Source organism: Hibiscus syriacus, unplaced genomic scaffold (genome assembly GCF_006381635.1).
Source record: "Hibiscus syriacus cultivar Baekdansim isolate YM2019G1 unplaced genomic scaffold, ASM638163v2 tig00110154_pilon, whole genome shotgun sequence".
Taxonomy (NCBI): domain Eukaryota; kingdom Viridiplantae; phylum Streptophyta; class Magnoliopsida; order Malvales; family Malvaceae; genus Hibiscus; species Hibiscus syriacus.
Window position 1 is genome coordinate 215899 of NW_024062605.1, and position 23789 is coordinate 239687.

Below are 23789 nucleotides of genomic sequence, written 5' to 3' on the forward strand. Positions count from 1 at the left end.
GAGTCACTCGTCTTGAAGTATTTTTCTTTATTCTTTTTTTCCTTTCTTTTCTCTCTTTCTTTCTTTATTTTCTCTATTTTTTATGTTTTTTCTTTTTGCTATATCTTCTCTTTTTTCTCTCTGTGTTGTCAAATTGATTTTCTCATCAAGCACTTTGTATTTGGTCCACTTTGCGATATCTTGTTATTTCTCACTTTATTTCACCATGACTTGCCTCTGTAACAAAATCTGGATTGGTGGCTTTCATTCTTGAAAGCATATTTCCTTCACCTTGCCCCCTAGTGTGGAGAGTGATCCTTGGTTAGGGTTAAATCAGAAGAAAAATACTACAGGCTCAAGTAGGGGACAACAAGGGATGTATACATATATATAGGGATAAATGAAAGAAACTCGTTCATCATTTTACACACTGAGGTTGTAATATCCCAAAATCAGGGTGAGTGACTAAAATGAAATTTTTGTAACTTTGAAGTATGATTTCAAAAGATTGTAAATGCAGGGACTTATTTATAAATATTTTTGAGGGATTGTTGGTAATTATTAAATAAAGTAAAGGGTAAAATGGTCATTTGACAAGAAAGATTTTTATTTTCCCTTATAAGATAAGGAAACCACGTGGGAAAAGAGAAAAGGTTCCAGAGTTCTATTCTCTTCTCTTATTCCTTCTTCATACGTGAAGGCTTGAACAAAAGGTGAGTCTTCTATTTAGATAATTTCTGGTTAAATTTAAGGTTGAGTTATGATCATTAGATGATAACTAAGCTTAAGGAAATCTTAAGTTATCTTAAAATCAAAAGATAAAGGAGTTAAGGAAGATTAAAGATTTGGAGTTCTTGAGTGAAATATTGAAATAGAGTTTATAATACGAATTGAAAGTTGAATTTGACTTGCCATCAATAATAATAAGGGTTTATGAAGTTAGAAAGGATTAATAACAAAGTTGAAAGTTTAGTAAGATTCTTAAATTTTAAGAATCATGATGAGATATGGAAGATAAAGATGGTTTATATGGATATAAGTTGGTTATGTAATGGTAGCTGAGTTTAATGACATGATAGGGGCTTAAAATACAAGAATTGAGTGGTTTTCGGGCTTAAAATGCAAATTTTGGGCAAGGTGTATCAATGCACATTCAATGTGTATCGATGCTTTTTAAAGAAGAAACATCAAATGATATTAGTGCATCGATGCACTACCTTAAAATGAAAACATCGAAGGTGATTGGTGTATCGATGCATGGGTAGTGCATCGATGCACATGTTAAAGGATGCATCGATACACTATAGAATGTATCGATGCACTTCAATAGGAAATGGAATAAATCTTTATTTCATTCTAAGAAATGATAGATTAAAGTATATCAATTGGATAATGATAAGTATCAGTACATGATTATGTAGATATCGAGCATGAACAAGTTCCAGGACCACTATCAAGTTAAGATTCGATCGAAAGAAAGGAATCATAAAAGGGGATTGGAACTTAGTGAGACCAAGGTGTGTGTGTATTATTAGAATATACGTATTGTATATGGAAATTAGACTTGCGACAAGTCTGTTTCCAATATGTTGAATATATGATTATGTTTGATATTACGTGAATATGCTTAGTTCGTATTACATGTTATGTGGTATGAATTTATATGATACGTGTTATATGGAAATGATTTATGTATTATAGGAAAATGTTATATGAGTTATATGAACTTGAGATATAAATTATAGGATCACGAACTATGTAAAATACCAATGCCTCATGTGATAACAAAAAGGAAGTGACTATATAAACATATAAGATAAATTATATGGGAAATATTTATAGGCTTAAATGAATTTATAATAAATAAGATATATAGTAAAAATATATGAAGCCATAGAGATATATTATAGGAGCTTTTGATGATAATTTATTAGAAGATTTGTATATGTGATAAGCTATGTGAAACTGAACTAGGTAAATATATAAAATTAATAAATAAATGATGGGAGATAAGTAATTATGTAAAACATGGAGTTATGATATATATATATATATATATATATATATGAAAATGTGTACATGAATACATGCATAAGTGAGATATGTTTATAGGTTATAATATGTTACAGAATCTATGTGAATATAAAAGTATAAACCATAAGTTATATGATATGAGATAAGTTATTATATGTACATGTGAATTATATGGAAATAAACTATGTGACTAAGTGTGATCTTATGAAATGTGATAATGAGCTATGTGATATATGAAAGAGAAAGTATATGTGATAAGTGAAAGTGAATCATATGATTACATGAAGATGTGAAACGATATAAAGATAATGCCCATGTTATGTGTTATGAGATCTAGAGATATAGTTGGCATGCCAAGAGTTGAGGGTCTACGCGGTCTTTCGGGACATAGTGGTTCTCCGGGACATTTCATAGTGGTCATTCGGGACAAATTTCATAGCCCCTAGTGGGACCCCATACAAGCTGTAGTGACAGCATAGTGTACAACATCAATAGACTCACATATCTATAGTTCTCGCAGAGGTACATGGGCTAACAAAGAGATAACAATAAATATATATTACATGTAAAGTATATGTTTTTGTGATATGAATTATATTATATGATATATGAGATGATGTGTATATTGCTTGATTAATTGAATCATATGTGGCTTAAAAGAATGGATATATGAGTATATGATTATGAGACATAAATGATAGGAATATGGATAGTGGAATAAGGTTAGTAATGGAAATAGTGTGAGATATGTATATGTGTATATTACACTGTATGTAATGTTAAATTGTTTTGGTATGATATCATGAGATGATGTGTTCCTGCATGTTTAAATAATTAGAGTTCTTTTATAAATGTAATGCCTTGCTAAGTCATAGACTTAGCGTGTGATTGTTTCATATGTAGGTTACAGAAGTGAGAAGAGTAAAGAGCAATGTGGAGCAAGACAGGTTAGTTCTCCTTACCGAATGTCAGATCAGAAGAAAGGTGAATAATATGGATGTTAATATGTAAAGTTCTAGTTGGCACGTATTCAAAATAATATATTGTATAAGCTATGAATAATTCTGTAAATGTTTTGAATAAGTTATATGTTATAAAAATTGTAAATTACTCACTATTTTATACATGTAAATGTTTTGAAAAGTCAATGTGACACCTCGGACTCGGATATGGGTCGGATACGTTTTGAGGATGTTACATTTAATGGTATCAGAGCTAAGGTTTAGTCGATTCTAGGCTTAAATCGAAGTCAAATGAGGTTTAAAAATGTGTACATGCCAACTAAAAGTGAAAATTTCTGATCTGATAGTGTAAGGAGTATGTTGTCTTGCTAATAGAATAAGATTTGTATGATATAGTAGGAATTGATTATAGAAATTATCAAAGTAAAGTAAATCGATAGCTGACAAATTTGATGGTGATAACAATTCACCTGCCCTGACCAGGTAGGAAGAAGAGCGGAAACCTCAGAAAATGTCTTATAAGATTAAATGTTGATTTCAAAAAGTTGAAATCATATTAGAATAGTGATAGAAGATCTTTATTGTTTTGAATTGGAAAAACGATATGGATTAGTTTTGTTAGTATGTGGATAAGATAGAATATGGTGAACAAGTGTCACCACAAGAACGTTAAAAGATCAAATGACGTGGTGAGTACTTATAGAAGAGCTCAAGAATAAGTACATCAGTGACAAGCGTATAAGATATAGAAAGACAGAGTTTATGAGTTGAAACAAAGAATGGTGTTGTACATAAAAAAAGTGTGGATATGATAAGCGATTGTATTTTAGAAGGAAAAAGTTAGGTTGACTAACAAGAATATGTGATGGGAATATACTGGAAGTATAAGATTATAATATATTGTCAGGATATGATAACCAAATATGAAATGGATTTGGATACAGTTATATATTTGGATCATGGTAATGTGGTATAGTAAAGGAAATAAGGATTTGTATATTTGAGTAAAGCTGAGGATTGATAAGAAGAGTTTGAGAATGTGTATATCGATGATCAGTTTATAAGACAAATGAAGTCATAATGTTGAGTTTGAACACCAGAATTTACAGGATGTATGAGAATAGAGGTGAAATTGATAAGTTAAGTAAACTAATTTTGAGATAATTTGATTGAAAGGATGTATATGATTGGTAGAATAGGGCTTGTTCCCTAGATTGAACAGAAGTTATTGACTAACTATCAGAGTAAAAGTGATAGAGTTATGAGATTGAGGAAAAGATAAAGTGGAGTTATTCAAGTATGTTATGAATCTGGATGTGGTTATGTATTTTGATTATACAGATATGATGTAGGCAAGGAGATAAGTATTGGTATGTTTTAAAAAGGGGGTTTTAAAGAAGGAAATACAAGTATAAGAGATGGTAAAGAATGAAGTTTTGTATAAGTAAATTGGGTTATCAAAGCTACGAAGATGTAATGAAGATTGGTACACAGAGATGAGTATAGGTGATAGGACAAGAATATATGAATATGAAAGGAAAGATATGATTTATGTATAAGGAGATTTCAATTTGGAATGAATAAAGGAATAATGGAATAAAGAAATGAAAATGATTGAGTTTAAAGGATCATATACGATAAAGGTTATATGGAAGTGTAGATGATAATTTTGATATAGAAGTAAGAAAAGTGTGCAAGGTGATGTGAAAAGATTCTTTAAAGTGTATGCTGCATCATATTTAAAGAAGATTTAAGGTCGTGTTCTTGGTTAAATGGTGATGAAAAAAGAGTTTGGTTATGGTTATAAGGTAATTAGAGATTGATGTTACTGTCTACGTGATGAGTGACATTATATGGAAGTTTAAAAGGTCAGAGGAAAATGCAGCATCGAAGAGAGGAAAATGCAGCATCGAATGAGAGAAAAGACATGAATGGATTGATGTTACTGGTTACTATGTATATAATAGTGACAGTAAATAAATGTATAAAGGAAAAATGAAGTTGAAGAACTAAAGGAAGGAAATGTTACGTACAAGAGGCAACATGAGAACATTAGAAGGTATGTTCTTATTGGTATGTGCAATGAAAATTTAAGGACGAATTTTCTTAAAAGGAGGGGAGATTTGTAATATCTCAAAATCAGAGTGAGTGACTAAAATGGAATTTTTGTAACTTTGAAGTATGATTTCAAAAGATTGTAAACACATGGGACTTATTTATAAATATTTTTTAGGTATTGTTAGTAATTATTAAATGAAGTAAAGGGTAAAATGGTTATTTGACAAGGAAGATTTTTATTTTCCCTTATAAGACAAGGAAACCACGTGGAAAGAGATAAAAGGTTCCAGAGTTCTCTTATCTTATCTTCTTCTTCTTCATACGTGAAGGATTGAACAAAAGGTGAGTCTTCTATTTAGATAATTTCTGGTTAAATTTAAGGTTGGATTATGATCATTAGATGATAACTAAGCTTAAGGAAGCTTAAGTTATCTTAAAATCAAAAGATAAAGGAGTTAAAGAAGATTAAATATTTGGAATTCTTGAGGGAAATATTGAAATAGAGTTTATAATAAGAATTGAAAGTTGAATTTGACTTTCCATCAATAAGAATAAGAGATTTATGAAGTTAGAAATGATTAATAACAAAGTTGAAAGTTTAGTAAGATTCTTAAATTTTAAGAATCATGATGAGATATGGAAGATAAAGATGGTTTATATGGATATAAGTTGGTTATGTAATAGTAGTTGAGTTTAATGACATGATAGGGGCTTAAAATAGAAGAATTAAGTGAAAAGTTGATGGTTTTCGGGCTTAAAATGCAAATTTTGGCAAGGTGTATCGATGCACATTCAATGTGTATCGATGCACTCTTTAAAGAAGAAACATCGAATGCAATTAGTGCATCGATGCATAAGGAGTGCATCGATGCACCCCTTAAAATGAAAAAATTGAAGGTGATTGTGTATGATGCATGGGTAGTGCATCGATGCACATGTTAAAGGATGCATCGATACACTGTAGAATGTATCGATGCTTCAATGGGAAATAGAATAAATCTTTATTTCATTCTAAGAAATGATAGATTAAAGTATATCAATTGGATAATAATAAGTATCAGTACATGATTATGTAGATATCGAGCACAAACAAGTTCTAGGACCACTATCCAGTTATGATTCGATCGAAAGAAAGGAAATCATAAAAGGGGATTGTAACTTAGTGAGACCAAGGTGTGTGCGTATTATTAGAATATATGTATTGTATATGGAAATTAGACTTGCGACAAGTCTGTTTCCAATTGTTGAATATATGATTATGTTTGATATTATGTGAATATGCTTAGTTCGTATTTCATGTTATGTGGTATGAATTTATATGATATGTGTTATATGGCAATGATTTATGTATTATAGGAAAATGTTATATGAGTTATATGAACTTGAGATATAAATTATAGGATCACGAACTATGTAAAATACCAATGACTCATGTGATAACAAAAAGGAAGTGACTATATAAACATATAAGATAAATTATATGGGAAAGATTTATAGGCTTAAATGAATTTATAATAAATAAGATATATAGTAAAAATCTATGAAGCCATAGAGATATATTATAGGAGCTTTTGATGATAATTTATTAGAAGACTTGTATATGTGATAAGCTATGTGAAATTGAACTAGGTAAATATATGAAATTAGTAAATAAATGATGGGAAATAAGTAATTATGTAAAACATGGAGTTATGATATATATATATATATATATATATATATATATATATATATATATATATGTAGACTATATGAAAATGTGTACATGAATACATGCATAAGTGAGATATGTTTATAGGTTATAATATGTTAAAGAATTATGTGAATATAAAAGTATAAACCATAAGTTATATGATATGAGATAAGTTATTATATGTACATGTGAATTATATGGAAATAAACTATGTGACTAAGTGTGATCTTATGAAATGTGATAATGAGCTATGTGATATATGACATAAGATATATGAAAGAGAAAGTATATGTGATAATGAAAGTGAATTATATGATTACATGAAGATGTGAAACGATATAAAGATAATGCCCATGTTATATGTTATGAGATCTAGAGATATAGTTGGCATGCCAAGAGTCGAGGGTCTACGCGGTCCTTCGGGACATAGTGGTCCTCCGGGAAATTTCATAGTGGTTATTCGGGACAAATTTCATAGCCCCTAGTGGGACCCCATATGAGCTGTGGTGACATCATACTGCACAACCTCAATAGACTCACATATCTACAGTTCTCGCAGAGGTACATGGGCTAACAAAGAGATAACAATAAATATATATATTACATGTAAAGTATATGTTTTTGTGATATGAATTGGATTATATGATATATGAGATGATGTGTATATTGCTTGATTAATTGAATCATATGTGGCTTAAAAGAATGAATATATGAGTATATGATTATGAGACATAAATGATAAGAATATGGATAGTGGAATAAGGTTAGTAATGGAAATAGTGTGAGATATGTATATGTGTATATTATATTATATGTAATGTTAAATTGTTCTGGTATAACATCATGAGATGATGTGTTCCTGCATGTTTAAATAATTAGAGTTCTTTTATAAATGTAATGCCTCACTAAGTCATAAATTTAGCGTGTGATTGTTTCACATGTAGGTTACATAAGTGAGAAGAGTAAAGAGCAATGTGGGGCAAGACAGATTAGTTCTCCTTACCGAATGTCAGATCAGAAGAAATGTGAATAATATGGATGTTAATATATAAAGTTCTAGTTGGCATGTATTCAAAATAATATATTGTATAAGCTCTGAATAATTCTGTAAATGTTTTGAATAAGTTATATGTTATAAAAATTGTAAATTACTCACTATTTTATACAAGTAAATTTTTGAAAAGTCAATGTGACACCTCAGACTCGGATCCAGGTCGGATACGAGTTGGGATGTTACAGAGGTCCTTGTGAAAGAGGTATCTCCAGGGGGATGAGTATTTAAGATTAACTTCATTCATATGAAAACAATGTCATTAATGCATGATAGAATTATTTTATACTACTTCTTCTTGCTACAAGTATTCCCCAATTATATGTGCTTTTTTATTTCAAAAACTTGATCAGAAATGCCCCATCTCGTTATCTTGTAGGAATTGTTCTAGTACACACGAATACCTTGTACTTTATGCCTCTAGGTCCTATCAAGGTTGGAGATAAATGTTGTTCTGTGCTAGGAAGGGAAATGAGTAAATATAAAGCCATCTATCTTGGAAAAGGTAATGTTAAGGAAAGATCAGCTATTTATGGGAAAAAAAGTACATGTTTGGTGGCCTGGGAATGATAAGGGTATGACTTAGAGCTTTAAAGGGAGGTGATTTCGAGGTTTAATTTTTTTTTTGTAACGAGCACATACCATGTTAGGAAACTAGTAAGGGTGTTCAGCTTTGGAGGAATCACGAAAGGTTTAATCTTGCCACTTGTCAAAGATTTATAATTAATGAAGCAGTAAAAGAACCTTTAATTCATTTGATATTCAAAGAATTACAAGATTAAAACTTGATTTATTTCTCATAACATTAGAAAATGACATAAGTTCAATCATAAAACTATTTTAAGAAAATAAAGAAAGAACAAAAACACATTCGAACAGGGAAATGTTAGTGCAATAAGGCTTCATGGTGGATGTAAGAACTTTTTCATGATTGGCACCAGAATGTCTCATTACACGTTAAAGGTCAATGCCCCTGGGTCAAACAAAATTGTGGACCTTGCTCTTCGGTGCCCTAGAGATCTTAATGAAGTGCCTCGAACTTAGACAGTGCTAACATCACGTCCATAGCTCTCAATTGTTTTCTAGGTACGAATGGGGTGACTTCAATTTACCTCAAAAACTTCTATCACAAGATTCTCTTTGAGTTACTCCCAGGATTTGTGATTAATTCACGTTGAGATGCAATGTATATTATGCAATGTATGATATAAATGTGAATGCAAAGATGCATATACGAATGCAAAAATACATAAATGTGAATAAAAAATACGAGATGCAAATGCAACAAAAGAATTGTTCCCAAAAGTAACTGTTCCTTGAACAATCTTGAGAAACCGACAACGACTCGGTACATTGGGGAAGTGAAAATCTGGTCCATCTTCAAGTTGTCCAGCTCCTGTGAGTGTTTGGGTAATGCATCGTCTATCATCAGAGTTAGGCATATTGAAAACCTTCAAAGCTTCTACTTTGTCTCCTACTTTCAGAAATTTATCGAGCATGTTCGCTACCTTCAACTATTGGCTTCAACGTCGAATCTTCTTGAGTCCAACTTGTTGCTATTTGATCTACGTAAAGAATCTTCGAAATTCTGTCTAACCCAATGAAAGGCATTGTTGTGGGCATTGTTTTTTAATAACCTTCTAAAAGATCAATTATTCCAGGGATCAATACCTTTGAAGGATATATCATGTTCATGAAAAATACAACAAAGTACAAAACAAGACAAAAGGAAATCAAGTTAGTAGAAATAAGACAAAAAGAATCAAGTTAGTTAAAATGATTATTTAAAGAAATGTAAGCTTAGAAAAAATAATTATATATGACTCAAAGCTGAGACTAAAAAATAAAGAATACAAAGGAAATGAAGAGTCCTCATCGCATGCGTTCTAGTTCTCCTAGGTTATCCATATGGCTCTAGAAGGGTAGGTTTACTAAATTCTCTACACGAAGTTCAGTTCTAGCAAAGGGTTCCCAAGTTGTCCTTACAACCTGCTAAGGTTAACAAGAATTTGATTCTGGCACATTATAGACTTGCAAATCAGATTCAACTTATGGGATCATACCACTAAAAACGTATCGCGAAACAGATACCAAATAGGCAACTTAGGATACTTTCCAGAGGTAATTTGCCAAACCCATACAAGAAAGCCCAATGCTCCCCACAAGGTGTGATGTTTCCCCTACTTAGGTAAATCGAGATTGAGCTCGAGTTTAGAGCTATGATATACAACAGTCCTAAATATTCACATAAGTGTAAACATTAATAAGAGAGAAAATATTTTTTCTTTTTTTGAAATAACATAATGAACTGTAAATGAAATAAATTCATACTCAAAATTTCTAAATTCCAAATGCAGGGTAATCAACTTGTGGCTTCACTCTCGATTTGTTTTAGAAAACAAAATGTCCCCAGTAGAGTCGCCAAGCTGTTGTCACCGATTTTTGCCTGGGTGGGAAAAAACTAATACAATTTAAGGGTTTTACTTTAAAAAGTTTTGAAATGTTAGGAGTCACCACCAACCATTTAAGGTGCGTTTGGAACACCATAAAAGTCGGGTATTTTAATAAAATGTTTTATTTTACCAAAATATCAAGTTTTGGGGTCTACAAAAATCTAGATATCAAGCTCGGGAGTCGGTTATGTTTGGGGAAGGTTTAGCACCCCACAACGCCCAAATATTGGTACCTAGTTGAATATCCTATTTTGAAATTTAAAAATTTTTAGTTCGAAGTCTTATTTAATTTAGAAGTCACTATGGATGCAAAAGTTAAGAAGGGTATTCGTTTAGTTCGAACATTACCTCGAGATTTTAGAAAATCATGGTGCGGTCTTGAAAAATGATATCAACCTATTTCAGGAATCGTCAGTAGTTGCTCTGTAACATGCTAAACATCGGATTAGTGACTAAATTGTGATATTTTAGAATTCAGTGATTAAATTAGATAAATTGAAAAGTTCACGGTTTTAATTGAAAAAATTTATATAGGATGATTTAGCAAAAGAATGAGGAATAAAGTGGCAAATGGGTCATTGAACAAGGGAAATAATAATAAAAAATTATTTTGGTTATTTTATAACCACGTGGGACATATTTGAGGAAAACAAAAGTTTCCAGATATCTCTTCAACCTTCTTCTTCTCCAGCAGTGAAGCTCCATAAGCTAGGGTGAGTTGGCTTTCATTTAGTTAATCTTTAAGATTCAAGTGTGGTTTTGGTTAATGAAGCCTTAGGAAAGATCATGGAGATAAAAAGGGACATAGAAATTCAAAGAGTTGTAAGTTACGGATGATTAAATATAAGAAGTGTATAAGTGAAATTTTCAATAAGAGTATATAAATGAATTTAGAAGTTGGATTTGATTTGTCATAGGTTTGAATAAGAAGTAATAAGTGTTAGAAATGAGTTTGGATTATGTTGAAAAATTAGTAAGATTCTTAGTTTCAAGAATTTGAATGAGACGTGGAAGATAATGAGGTGTTGAAATGATAGAAGATAGTTAAGATGCTTATAATTGGGTTTAGTGGCAATAAGGGAGTTAAAAATAAAAGAATTAAGTAAAGAGCTTATGATTTTCGGGTGAAAGAAGTCTGTTCTGGGTAAGGAGTATCAGTACTAGATGAATAGGTACCGATACTACCCATCTATTATAGGTTATATTATCATGTAGGTATCGATACTGCATGAATAATATCGATACCATAAGACCAATTTAGACACACATCTTTATAAGGTATCAATACCAGAAGGGATAATACCAATACCATAGGTATCGATACCATAAAGGCAGGTATCGATACCATTTTTGGAATAAAAACATCGAATCTAATTTGGGTACCAATATCCAAGTATGGTAACGATACAATTATAAAGGAAGTATCGGTACTGTACCTTGGGTACCGATACAACCTAATAGGGAAAATGTGAATTATTTTCATTAAATAGTTAAGTTATTAAGATCGAGCTATATTGTTTAGGATTCTAACGATTGTTTTGGAAATCATATTTATGTAGATACCGAGCCTAAACGAGTTTCGGAACAAGTGACGAGTAGGATTGAACGGGGTAAAGACAAAGAACCATAGGTGAATGTATATTTGTAGAATGATTGATATAGGTAATGTATATTTGTAGTTCCAACATAAGTAATACATGATTGTTTACAATTCATTAGATGAACTCTATATATATGCATATGATTCTATGTGAATAGGTATGAGAAGTTTACATAAGTGATGTGATAAAAGGTAAGGAAATATATATATATATATATAGATATAACTATATGAAATGTAAAAACCCATGTTATGTAGATGAGAGCTATAGGTATAATTGGCATGCCAAGAGTTGAGGGTCTACATGGTCATTCGGGACATATATGTATCATTTGGAACATTTATGGGGTCCTTTGAGATACATATTTGGTCATTGAAATATGTATATGGTTCTTAAAGAGATTTCTATGTGGTCCTTATGGACATTTTATATGGCACTTCAGAGCATTTCTAGGTTGTACTTTGGTGCAATTCTACGTGGCACCTCGGTACATTTATACGAGCTGTGGTGACATCATTTGTGCACAATCTTAATGCACTCACATACCTTAAGTTCTCAATATTGAAAGTATTAAGGTGAATTCATGATTGTTACTTTGATATCTTATGTATGGAATATGGTTACGTATGATGCATGGAATAAATAAATGAATATATTGTATTTCATTTCATTATAGTATCATTACTTATTATGCCTCACTAAGTCGATGACTTAGCATGTGAGTGTTTCACACATAGGATTCAAGAAGGTAGACGAGTAAGGATAAGTAGCAAGTTGTATATGCTCTGATTATTTTTATGAGTTTTAGTATTAAACAAATGTAAATTATTGGATTTTATAATATAAGTTTTAATTTTTTATTATTTTGTAGAAGTATATGGTTTTAAAAAGGTAATGTGACATCTCGACCTCGTATCCGGGTCGAGTACGGGTTCAGGGTATTACATCTAATGGTATCAGAGTTATGGTTTAGTCGATTCTAGGCATAAATTGATGTCAAAAATGTTTTAAATAGTTACATGCCAACATAATATTGAATACTTCTGATCTGATATAAGAAATAAGTATGATGCCTTGATGATAGAATTATTTGGTTATATTTTATTTTATGTCCAGAAAAGATAACTCCCGAAGTGAAACGAGAGATAATAGGCCAGTTGAGAGTAGTAATTCACCTGCCCTGGCCAGGCAAGGTGAAGAACATACACCTCAGGAAGTACCTGTGCAAGATCAGGATGTATTCTTTTGGACGTTGGACGTTATTCTGACGCGTCTCCAACCTTCTGCTCCATCAACCCAAAGAATGAACGTGGCAAAACAGTTAAAGGGATTGGGAGCTCCCGAATTTAAGGGAGAAGCCAATGAAGGTCTGGTTACGGTAGACAATGGCTTAATGATTTAAAGATCATGCTGGATAGCCTCCACTGCTCAGAAGTAGAGAAGTTAGATGAATAGATTCTTTGCTAAGGGGACAAGCTAAAATATGGTGGAAGAATGTCACCATGAGGTTGTCAAGTGATCAATTTACTTGGTCTATGTTCTTGAAAAAGTTTAATCACAAGTATATTGGAGATCAATTCTTCATGCAAATGAAGCAGGAGTTTATGAGTTTGAAGCAATTAAACCGTATTGTGTATGAATATGAGCGTGAGTTCAACAAGTTGAGTTGGTTTGCTACTGAGCTTATTCTTACCGAGAAAGATACTTGTGGATGGTTCGTAGAGGGTTTGTGCCCTAGATTAAAAGAAATATTGATAGTATTAAACATGTCTTCATTCCAAGAGGTGGTTAATCATGCTAAAGCTCTTGAGAGAGCTCAGAATGAAAGGTTTGGGGAACAAAGAGTTCAGACATCCAAGCGAACATGTACTTCTTCAAGTTCAGCACCATCAAAAGATGAAGAGATTCAGGATTTTGACCTCAAGATAGATCTGAATAAGTTGCATCCTCTGCTAGAGGATCAAGTCAGATGAGAGCGAGACAGTCCCAATCAAGGCCAATCATGACAACGTCATCATTGTGGGAAGAATCATTTTGGGATATGTCGGATGGCTTCCAGAGCCTGTTTTGATGTGGAGATGATGGATATTTTATCGGGGATTATCCGTTGATGGCGGGTGAGTCTGCACCATCCGAGACAATTGCTTCTGCATTGTAAAGAGGACGAGGAGAGGAAACCAATTTGAGGTAGACAACCTGAGGAGAACTGTAAGAGTTTTGAATCCTTGACAAGTGAAGACTGTGATGATCCCAAGATTGTAGCAGGTACTTTCCAGTTGTTTAATAAATTGGTGTTAGTATTGATTGATCCGGGTTCTACTTATTCATATATTAGTAGTAAATTAGTAAACGAATTGAGAATTCCATTGGAAATTACTAGTAATGAGGTGATAATCACTAATCCTTTAGGGCATAGTGCACGGGTCAATAAGGTTTGTAAAGGGTGTCCCATAAGGATTCAAGGAATTGAATTCCCTACTAATCTGATAGAACTACCCTTTGATGAGTTTGAAGAATTTGGGGATGGATTGGCTATTCCATTATTATGGAAATATCGATTACAGATTGAAAAAGGTAATCTTGAGAAGTCTAGAAGGAATATAATTGAATGTAATCAGTGAAAGATTTAATCATTTAGCAAATGTAATATCGGCGTTGTCGGCAAAGAAATTGTTGCTAGGGTTTTCTTGCAAATGTGATTGATAACCGAACTAAAGAGAAATGTTTAGACGAAATTTCGATTATCAGAGAGTTTCTTAACGTTTTCCTTGTAGAGTTGCCAGGATTACCTCAGATAGGGAGGTAGAATTTCAAATTGAAGTGATGTCGGCAACAACTCATATTGCAATGACACCTTATCTTATGGCTCCGAAAGAATTACAAGAGTTGAAGATTCAGTTGCAAGAATTATTAGAGAATGGATTTATTATGTCACCTTGGGGAGCTCCAGTATTGTTTGTTAAGAAGAAAGATGGTTAAATGCGTCTTTGCATTGATTATCGATAACTTAATAAGGTGACCATCAAGAATAAATATCCCCTCCCAAGAATTGATGACTTGTTTGATCAATTAAAAGGAGCTTCAGTATTCTCGAAAATTGATTTACGTTCGGTTATCATCAATTAAAGATTCATGGGAATGACATTCCAAAGACAACTTTTAGAACGAGATATGGTCACTATGAGTTCATTGTAATGCCATTTGGGGTAACTAATGCACCTGCTGCTTTTATGGATCTCATGAACAGTATATTTCAACCTTATTTGGACCAGTTTGTAGTTGTCTTTATTGATGACATATTGGTGTACTCGAAGTCCAATGAAGAGCATAGTGCACATTTGAGGATAGCTTTACAAACTCTAAGAGATAAGAAGTTTTATGTCAAATTGTCTAAATGTGAGTTTTAGCTAAATGAAGTAATTTTCCTGGGACATGATCTCTGCAGATGGGATTTGGGTGGATCCTCAAAAGATAAAAGTTATTATGGACTGGGAGTTTCCAAAGAATGTGTCTGAAGTTCGGAGTTTCCTTGGGCTTGCAGGTTATTATCGAAGATTTGTTAAGAATTTTTCGATGATAGTTATACCTTTAACAAAATTGATGAGAAAGAATGTAACATTTGTTTGGACTTCCGAATGTCAAGAAAGTTTTGAAGTGTTAAAGAGAATTTTGATAGAAGCTCCAGTACTGGTCCAACCTGAATCTGGTAAGAATTTTATGGTTTAGAGTGAAACGTCCCATAATGGATTGGGATGTATATTAATGCAAGAGGGGAGAGTGGTAGCGTATGCATGGAGACAGTTGAAACCACATGAAAAGAATTATCCAACTCATGATTTAAAAATAGTTGCAGTAGTGTTCGCTCTCAAGATTTTGTGTCACTACTTATATGGAGAACGTTGTTACTTGTATACGGATCATAAGAGCTTGAAGTATCTGATTACCCAAAAATAGCTTAATTTGACACAAAGAATATGGGTTGAATTCTTAAAGGATTATGATAATAATTGATTTCCATCCTGGAAAAGCTAATGTGGTAGCAGATACTTTAAGTAGAAAAACATTTACAGCCTTACGAGCTTTAGACGCCAGGTTGTTTTCGAATAGAGATGGTGGTCTATGTGTAGAATTAAAGCTGAAACCATCATAGTTGGATCAAATTAAAGAATTGCAACATAAATATGACATGTGTTTGAAAAGATTGGAGTAAATAAAGAATGAAGAGAATAAGGATTTCGAGGTTAAGTCGGATGAGAATTTGTACAATAAAGGAAGAGTGGTGATTCCAGATGATGAGAAATTGAAGAAATATCTTTTGGTAGAGGCTCACTACAGTCCATTAACGATGCACTTGGGTGGAAACAAGATGTATATGGATCTGAAGAATCGATATTGGTGGCCAGAAATGAAAAGAAATATCACCGATTGTGTGTCTAGGTGTTTAATATGTCAACAAGTCAAAGTTGAGCATTAAGTTCCATCAGGATTATTGCAACCACTTTCCATTCCTCAATGGAAGTGAGAAAATGTAACGATGGACTCTATTTTAGGTTTACCTCTGACTCCGAACAAAAGAGATTCAATCTGGGTAATTGTTGATCGATTGACTATGTCAGCACATTTCCTTCCAATTAGAATCGATTTTTCTATGGGAAAGTATATTGAGTTGTACATCAAATAAATTATTAGATTACATGGAGTGTCCATTTCAATAGTTTTGACCAAGATCCTCGATTCACTTCGAGATTTCAGAAATCTTTGCATGGAACGTTGGGAACTCGACTGAGTTTTAAAACCGCTTTTCACCCTCAGACTGAAGGTCAATCAGAGCAGACTATTCAAAAATTGGAAGATATGTTAAGAGCATGTATAATTGAATTCAAAGGGTCGTGGGAGAAGTATTTACCACTGGCAGAATTTTTTACAACAATAGTTACCAGTCCAGTATTAAGATGGCACCCTATGAGCCGTTATATGGGAGGAAATTCGTATGCCATTAAACTGGTATGAGCTTAAAGATCGAAGTGTTCTTGGTCCAGATTTAATTCAAGATGTGTAAGAAAAATTTCAAGAAATTCAGCATAATCTCAAAGTAGCATTTGACCGGTAGAAGTCATATTCTGATCTTAAAAGGAAAGAAATTGAATTTGAAATTGTAGATACAGTTTTCTTGAAGGTATTTCCTTGGAAGAAAGTATTAAGGTTTGGTCGGAATGGAAAATTGGGCCCTAGATTTATTGGGCCATACAAGGTTGTTAAGATAATAGGACAGTAGAATATCAGTTATCTTTGCCACCGAAATGGAGAAAATCAAAATGTCTTCCATGTGTCCATGCTGCGAAGATATAGGTCCGACCCCTCTCATATTATTGCACTGGAACAAATTGAAGTTCAACCTGATTTGACTTATGAGGAGGAACCAATGTGAATATTAGCTTATTAAGTCAAGCAGTTAAGAAATAAAACAGTTCCACTGGTTAAAGTTTTATGGAGGATTCATAAAGTAGAGGAAGTAACGTGGGAGTGTGAAGAAGATATGCGTAATCAATACCCTCGTCTTCTTATGAAATGAAAATTTGAGGACGAATCTTCTTAAGGGAGGATATTTGTAACATCCCAAACATTGGGTTTGTGACTAAATTATGAGATTTTAGAATTCAGTGATTAAATTAGATAAATTGAAAATTTAGGGTTTTAATTGAAAAATTTTATGTAGGATGATTTAGCAAAAGAATGAGGAATAAAGGGGCAAATGGGTCATTCAACAAGGGAAATAATAAAAAATTTGTTGTGGTTATTTTATAACCACGTGGGATATATTTGAGGAAAACAAAAGTTTCCAGATATCTCTTCAACCTTCTTCTTATCCAGCCGTGAAGCTCTATAAGCTAAGGTGAGTTGGCTTTCATTTGGTTAATCCTTAAGATTCAAGTGTGGTTTTGGTTAATGAAGCTTTAAGAAAGATCATGGAGATAAAAAGGGACATAGAAACTCAAAGAGTTGTAAGTTATGGATGATTAAATGTAAGAAGTGTATAAGAGAAATTGTGAATAAGAGTATATAAATGAATTTAGAAGTTGGATTTGACTTGACATAGGTTTGAATAAGAAGTAATAAGTGTTAGAAATGAGTTTGGATTATGTTGAAAAATTAGTAAGATTCTTAGTTTCAAGAATTTGAATGAGATGTGAAAGATAATAAGGTGTTGGAATGATAGAAGATATTTAAGATGCTTATAATTGGGTTTAGTGGCAATAGGGAGTTAAAAATAGAAGAATTAAGTAAAGAGTTGATGATTTTCGGGTGAAAGAAGTCTGTTTTGGGTAATACATGATTGCATTATATGATACGATACATTATATGAACTCCTATGATATGGATTATATAATAATGATCTATGTGAATAGGTATGAGAAGTTTACATAAGTGATGTGATAAAAGGTAAGGAATTATATATCTATGAGATATAACTATGTGAAATGTAAAAGCCCATGTTATGTAGATGAGAGCTATAGGTATAATTTGCATGCAAAGAGTCGAGGGTCTATGTGGTCCTTCGGGACATATATGTATCCTTTGGAACATTTATGGGGTTATTTGAAACACAAATTTGGTCCTTGGAATATGTATATGGTTCTTAAGGAGATTTATATGTGGTCCTTATGGACATTTTATATGGGACTTCAGTGCATTTCTACGCGGCACTTCGGTGCAATTTTACGTGGTACTTTGATGCATTTATACGAGCTGTGGTGACAAGAACAACCTCAATGCACTCACATACCTTAAGTTCTCAGTATTTATCATGGGCTATTGAAAGTATTAACGTGAATTCATGATTGTTACTTTGATAACTTATGTATGAAATGCATGGTTATATATGTTGCATGGAATAGATAAATGAATATATTGTATTTCATTATAGTATCATTACTTATTATGCCTCATTAAGTCGATGACGTAACGTGTGAGTGCTTAACACGTAGGTTCAAGAAGGTAGACGAGTAAGGATAAGCAGTTGGGACAGTATCACTCCTGCAACTATCAGATCAGAAACAACTTAAACAGTAGGTTATTTTGTTAAGAAAAGTAATATTGGCATGTAATTAAAAGTTTAAGTTGTATATACTCTGATTATTTTTGTGAGTTTTTGTATTAAACTAATGTAAAATATGGGTTTGGGGTGTTACATGCTATATGAGCATGCTTGCGGGAGCTATACTGTTAACTCCCTGATAAGAGAACATTGCCTTTGGTTTCAAAAACAAACATAATTACATAATTAATTTAAAAAACCATTGTCTCTAGGTGTGTTAATTGATCGAATTTCTAGCCTAAATTGTCAAATTATTGAAAATTAAAGGACTTAAGAGATTAAGCTTAAGGTGAAGTCTCTAATAATTATCCTATTAATTTTTATTAACCAATTATTGGATCGGATAATTGTGAGCACTCAGGCATTTTATGCGAAAACCCAAAACTAGTTATCCTTTAATTTAAGGACTAAGGTGGTAAAATTCTAAAATCCTAAGACCTAAGTGTAAAAAATCTAAAGTGTAAGGACTAAAGTGTAAAAAACCCTATAGTATACATACTAAGGTGTCAAAAACTAAAGTCTAGGGGCTAAGGTGTAAAAATATAAAGTCTAGGGACTAAGATAAAAAATAATTTAGGGATCAAATTGTAATTAAATAAAGTTAAGGACTAAATAAAAATGTATTTAAATTCTAGGGATTGAAACAAAAAACAGAATAGTTAAAAGACTAATTTGCAGCTACACACATTAATTTAAAATAGTGGCTAAATTGTAATAAATACAAAATTAAATAATAAAATTGAAATTAGGACAATGACTTAAGTGTAAAAACACGACAAAATTTGGAGGATCTGAAAGAAAATAAACCAATAGTTAATATTAGAAAATAAAAATGAAAATTACTAAATAAGGAAAAAAATTGATTTGAATTAAGTAATTAAAGCAAATCTGGTAACCAAAATGAACTCGGGGCAGAGTTACAATGACCACGAAGAAGGTTTTCCCTTCAAGCCTCAAAACGTGCGTTTAGGCCATACATCGTCATTTCAAGTCTGTGGGCAATATGGGCCAAAACGAAACCGTTTCAAGGCGCCTATAAATAAGCATTTTTTTTATTTATGCATAAACTCCCTCTCTCTACACTTCATTTCTCTCATACATCTCTCTAGAAGGCCAGTCGGAGCTCGAAAATGACGTTGTCGTCCATCACCAGTTACTGCACCAGTCGCTGTTGGCCACCAAATTTTATGGCTAACTCTATCTAGGAACAGTGGTTTTTGGATATGGGCTCCATTTTACGAGAAGAGGCCTCCATCGTCGCGAAAAAGGGTCGAGAACCCCTTGACTTTCTACTCGCCGCTGTCCGTAGTCAGATCAAGTTGGTTCTGAGGTATGTTGTTAATTGGCGTCTCCTCCCCCTTCTCAACTTTTTGAATCCTCGAACGAACCTCCCGAACGTCCACAAAGACTCTGGCCGAAGGTAAAGTCGTTTCTCCTATTCTCGATCTTTTTTTGTAATTGTTAAAACAATTCAGTGAGAGGATTCACTTTTATTGTTCTTTGCTCTGAATGAAAGAAAAAACTTATATTGTTTTATTCGAATGGTGCAAGAATATAATTGTTTTTAAGGAAATGCTTCTATTTTTTATTGCTATTAAATGGTTTACAATGGTGGGGATCCTCTGTTACAAGGATTTTTTTTAAGAGAGAGCTCAATGATTACAATGTTTTGTTGGGTTTTATAGAAACTTTCCATGTTACAAAAGCAAAGTAAAAAAACAATGAAGCCTTTTATGGTTTTTTTCTTCTCATTTTCTTCTTTTCTTTGTCTTGAATTATGGTGGTTTTGGCGTGAAGCATGTCTTTCTAGTGCATGCAATAATGAGGAAATGGTGGCAGTAGTCGTTACATTGCTTTTGGTTTCTTATTCATGGGGAAGCCCTTTTTACAATATGTTTTCCTTTTTTGAATTACAATCTATTTTTTTAATCATAAGCCCACTTTTTATCATCTATTTTCCCTTTTTTTGAATCAGGATCCTCTCTTTCTTTCATTTTTTTTATTCGAAGCAAAACCACCAAAAAGAAAAAATGAAACGAAAGAAAAAATAGGGAGAGAAGTCTATCTCTCGGCTGGTGCTATTCACCAGCGTTCAGGACATCCTTTGGCCAATCCAAATTGTGAGATAAAACTTGGTGGTGAGGGGAACAACATACTCTGAGATCGACTCGATCTAACGGTGGCTAGAAGAGATCAGAGTGTTAGGAGCAAAAATGTTCTCGGCCGTTTTCGTGGAGCTAGGTGTCGAACCAAGGAAACCTGAGCCCCGATAATTATTGGCATCAAAACGATCATCCAAGCGTGTTTTGGGCCCGAATGACCACCGAAGACAGTGACCGATACAACGATCGGTGGTGACCGGGACAGCTGCGTCTGTCGTCGGCTTTTAGAAAGTGAAGAGAGAGGGGAGAGCATTTTATGGGAAGAGAGAGAATGAAAAAGTGAAAATAAAAAAAATATAGGAAAAAGGGGCTTTGTAGCCCAAGCAAAACGACGTCGTTTTGCCCCTGTCTTGCGTTTTGGACTAAGGGGTCTAATCACTTCAGTGGCCACCACAAGTTTCTCTGATTTTAATTTAGTCTTTAATTTCAGTTTACTTCATTTATTAATGTATTTCTCCTGTTTCCATTTTTATTTTTAGTATTAAGTTTTTAGTTTATTTTCTTTCGGTCATCCAATCGTTGCCGTGTTTTTACAATATGGTCACTAATCCCTGCATTTTTATTTACTTTGAATTTAAGAAGATATTTTGTTATTATTTTAATTTAGTCATTGATCTTCCCTTTTTTATTTCTAATCATGGTTCTTTATCTTATTTTATTACAATTTTGTCATTATTTATGCTGTTTGTTTTGTTTTCGATTGATCCTCTCTATTTTATATTTTATTACATTTTAGTCCTTATTTTAATTTATTCTTCTAATGTTTTTTATTTTTATTTTTTAGGTTATTCAACCAATCTCTTCAAATTTATATTTATTTAATTTTTATTCAATTCTTTAAATTTATTTATTTATTCTTTTTCCTTTAAATTATTTATTTAAATTAGATTGTTTTAATAAGTATTCTAACTTTTTTCAGGTACATTCATTAAGGTATATTTTCTTTTTAATTTAAATTTAATTAAATTTATTTTTTATCTTAAAATGTTAATAATTAGATTTCAAGTTTAATTCTTTAGGTTTAGATTCTTACATTTTAGTCCTTTAAAATAGGAAATTTTCAAATTGGTCCTTGCCTTCATGCTCAAGGATTCAAATTGACTTTCCGAATAAAATAATTAATTCGATTAATGGATATAACCTTAGATCATAGATTTAGTCCCTCAACTTTAGACTTCTCACATTCTAGTCCCTAAACTTTTAACTAGATTATCCTTTTGACATAATTGATTAGATTAACAATTAGAGCCTTGACATTAGGTTTAATTTCATTTTAGTCCTTTAATTTAGGGAAAAATCTTAATTGGCCCTCGTATCAACATGCCCGAGGGCCTAATTCGATTATTCGATTAAATAACTGGTTAAAAATTAGTTGGGATTAATATTAGAGTCCTCACTTTAGGATTAGTCCTTAAAGATCTTTAATTTTCATAAATTGACTCTTTAAGTTAGGAAGTCCTTAATAAACTCACTTAGTATAATTATGTTCTTAAACCTATTGATTGATTGCATTTATATTTCAAACACAAGACAATGTTGACTTATTAGGGAATCAATAGTATAGTCCCCGTTATCATGCTCTGGGGGCTACCACTGGTGATTCCCGAAGTAGGCCAACATTCTTTTAAAAACCCATTCATTTTTGAAATCTCGAGGCAATATCTGGTTATTGAGCACAATAATTAATCTCCCACATTTATGTTAGGGGTGAAAATTATTGACTATAATAAATAAGCACCCTCTTTAACTTTGCATCTATAGTGATTTCTAAATAAAATAAAACTTCAAACTCCAAATTTCCAAATTTCCAAATTTTAAAATAGAGTAATCAACTTGGTACCAATTTTCGGGCGCTGTGAGGGTGTTAACCCTTCCCCACACGTAATCGACTTCTGGACTTATTTTATGGTTTTCGTAGACCGCAAACTTGATATTTTGATAAAATAAAATATTTTATTAAATTACCTGATTTTAGGTGTCCCAATCGCACCTTAAAAATGGTTGGTGGCGACTTATAACATTTCACAAACTTTTTCAAAAAAAAAAACCAATTATACTAATTTTTTTTTCCACCCAGAACAAAAACGGTGACGACAAAAAAATGACGGTTTCGACGATATGCACCACACAGTCTCTGAATTCAACGTGTTCAATCTCCACACCAACTAAAACCCATTTAGGTTTCCACCAAAAATAACTAATTTTCTATAGAAGAACCACTAAGAGAGGCGCGACTCATGTGTGATAACATGCTTAGCCAGTGATTCACAAACAGTGGTGATCGATTTGGCTGCTCGGGGTGTGGGAAGACTACCTTCATGAGGAGACTAACGAGTGTGTTCGGCGGTACTACTGAGCCACCGAAAGGAGGTAACCCTGACTCAAACACACTCATTAGTGATATGACCACCGTGATAGGGTTAGACGATTATCATTCACTCGACAGAACCGTGAGGAAAGAGAAGAGGTGACGGCACTTGACCCAAGAGCCAACGACTTTGACCTCATGTATGAGCAAGTTAAGGCTCTCACGCTGATGTCTTGATCGAAGTGCTACTGAATCAAGTCATTTTGGACGACAAAGAAGGTGTAATACCCCAAATTTTGAATAGTGACTAAAATGTAAGTTTTGAAAGTTTAAGGGGGTATAAACTTTGTAAAAGTATAGGGACCAAAAATGTAATTTTTAAAAAATATAGA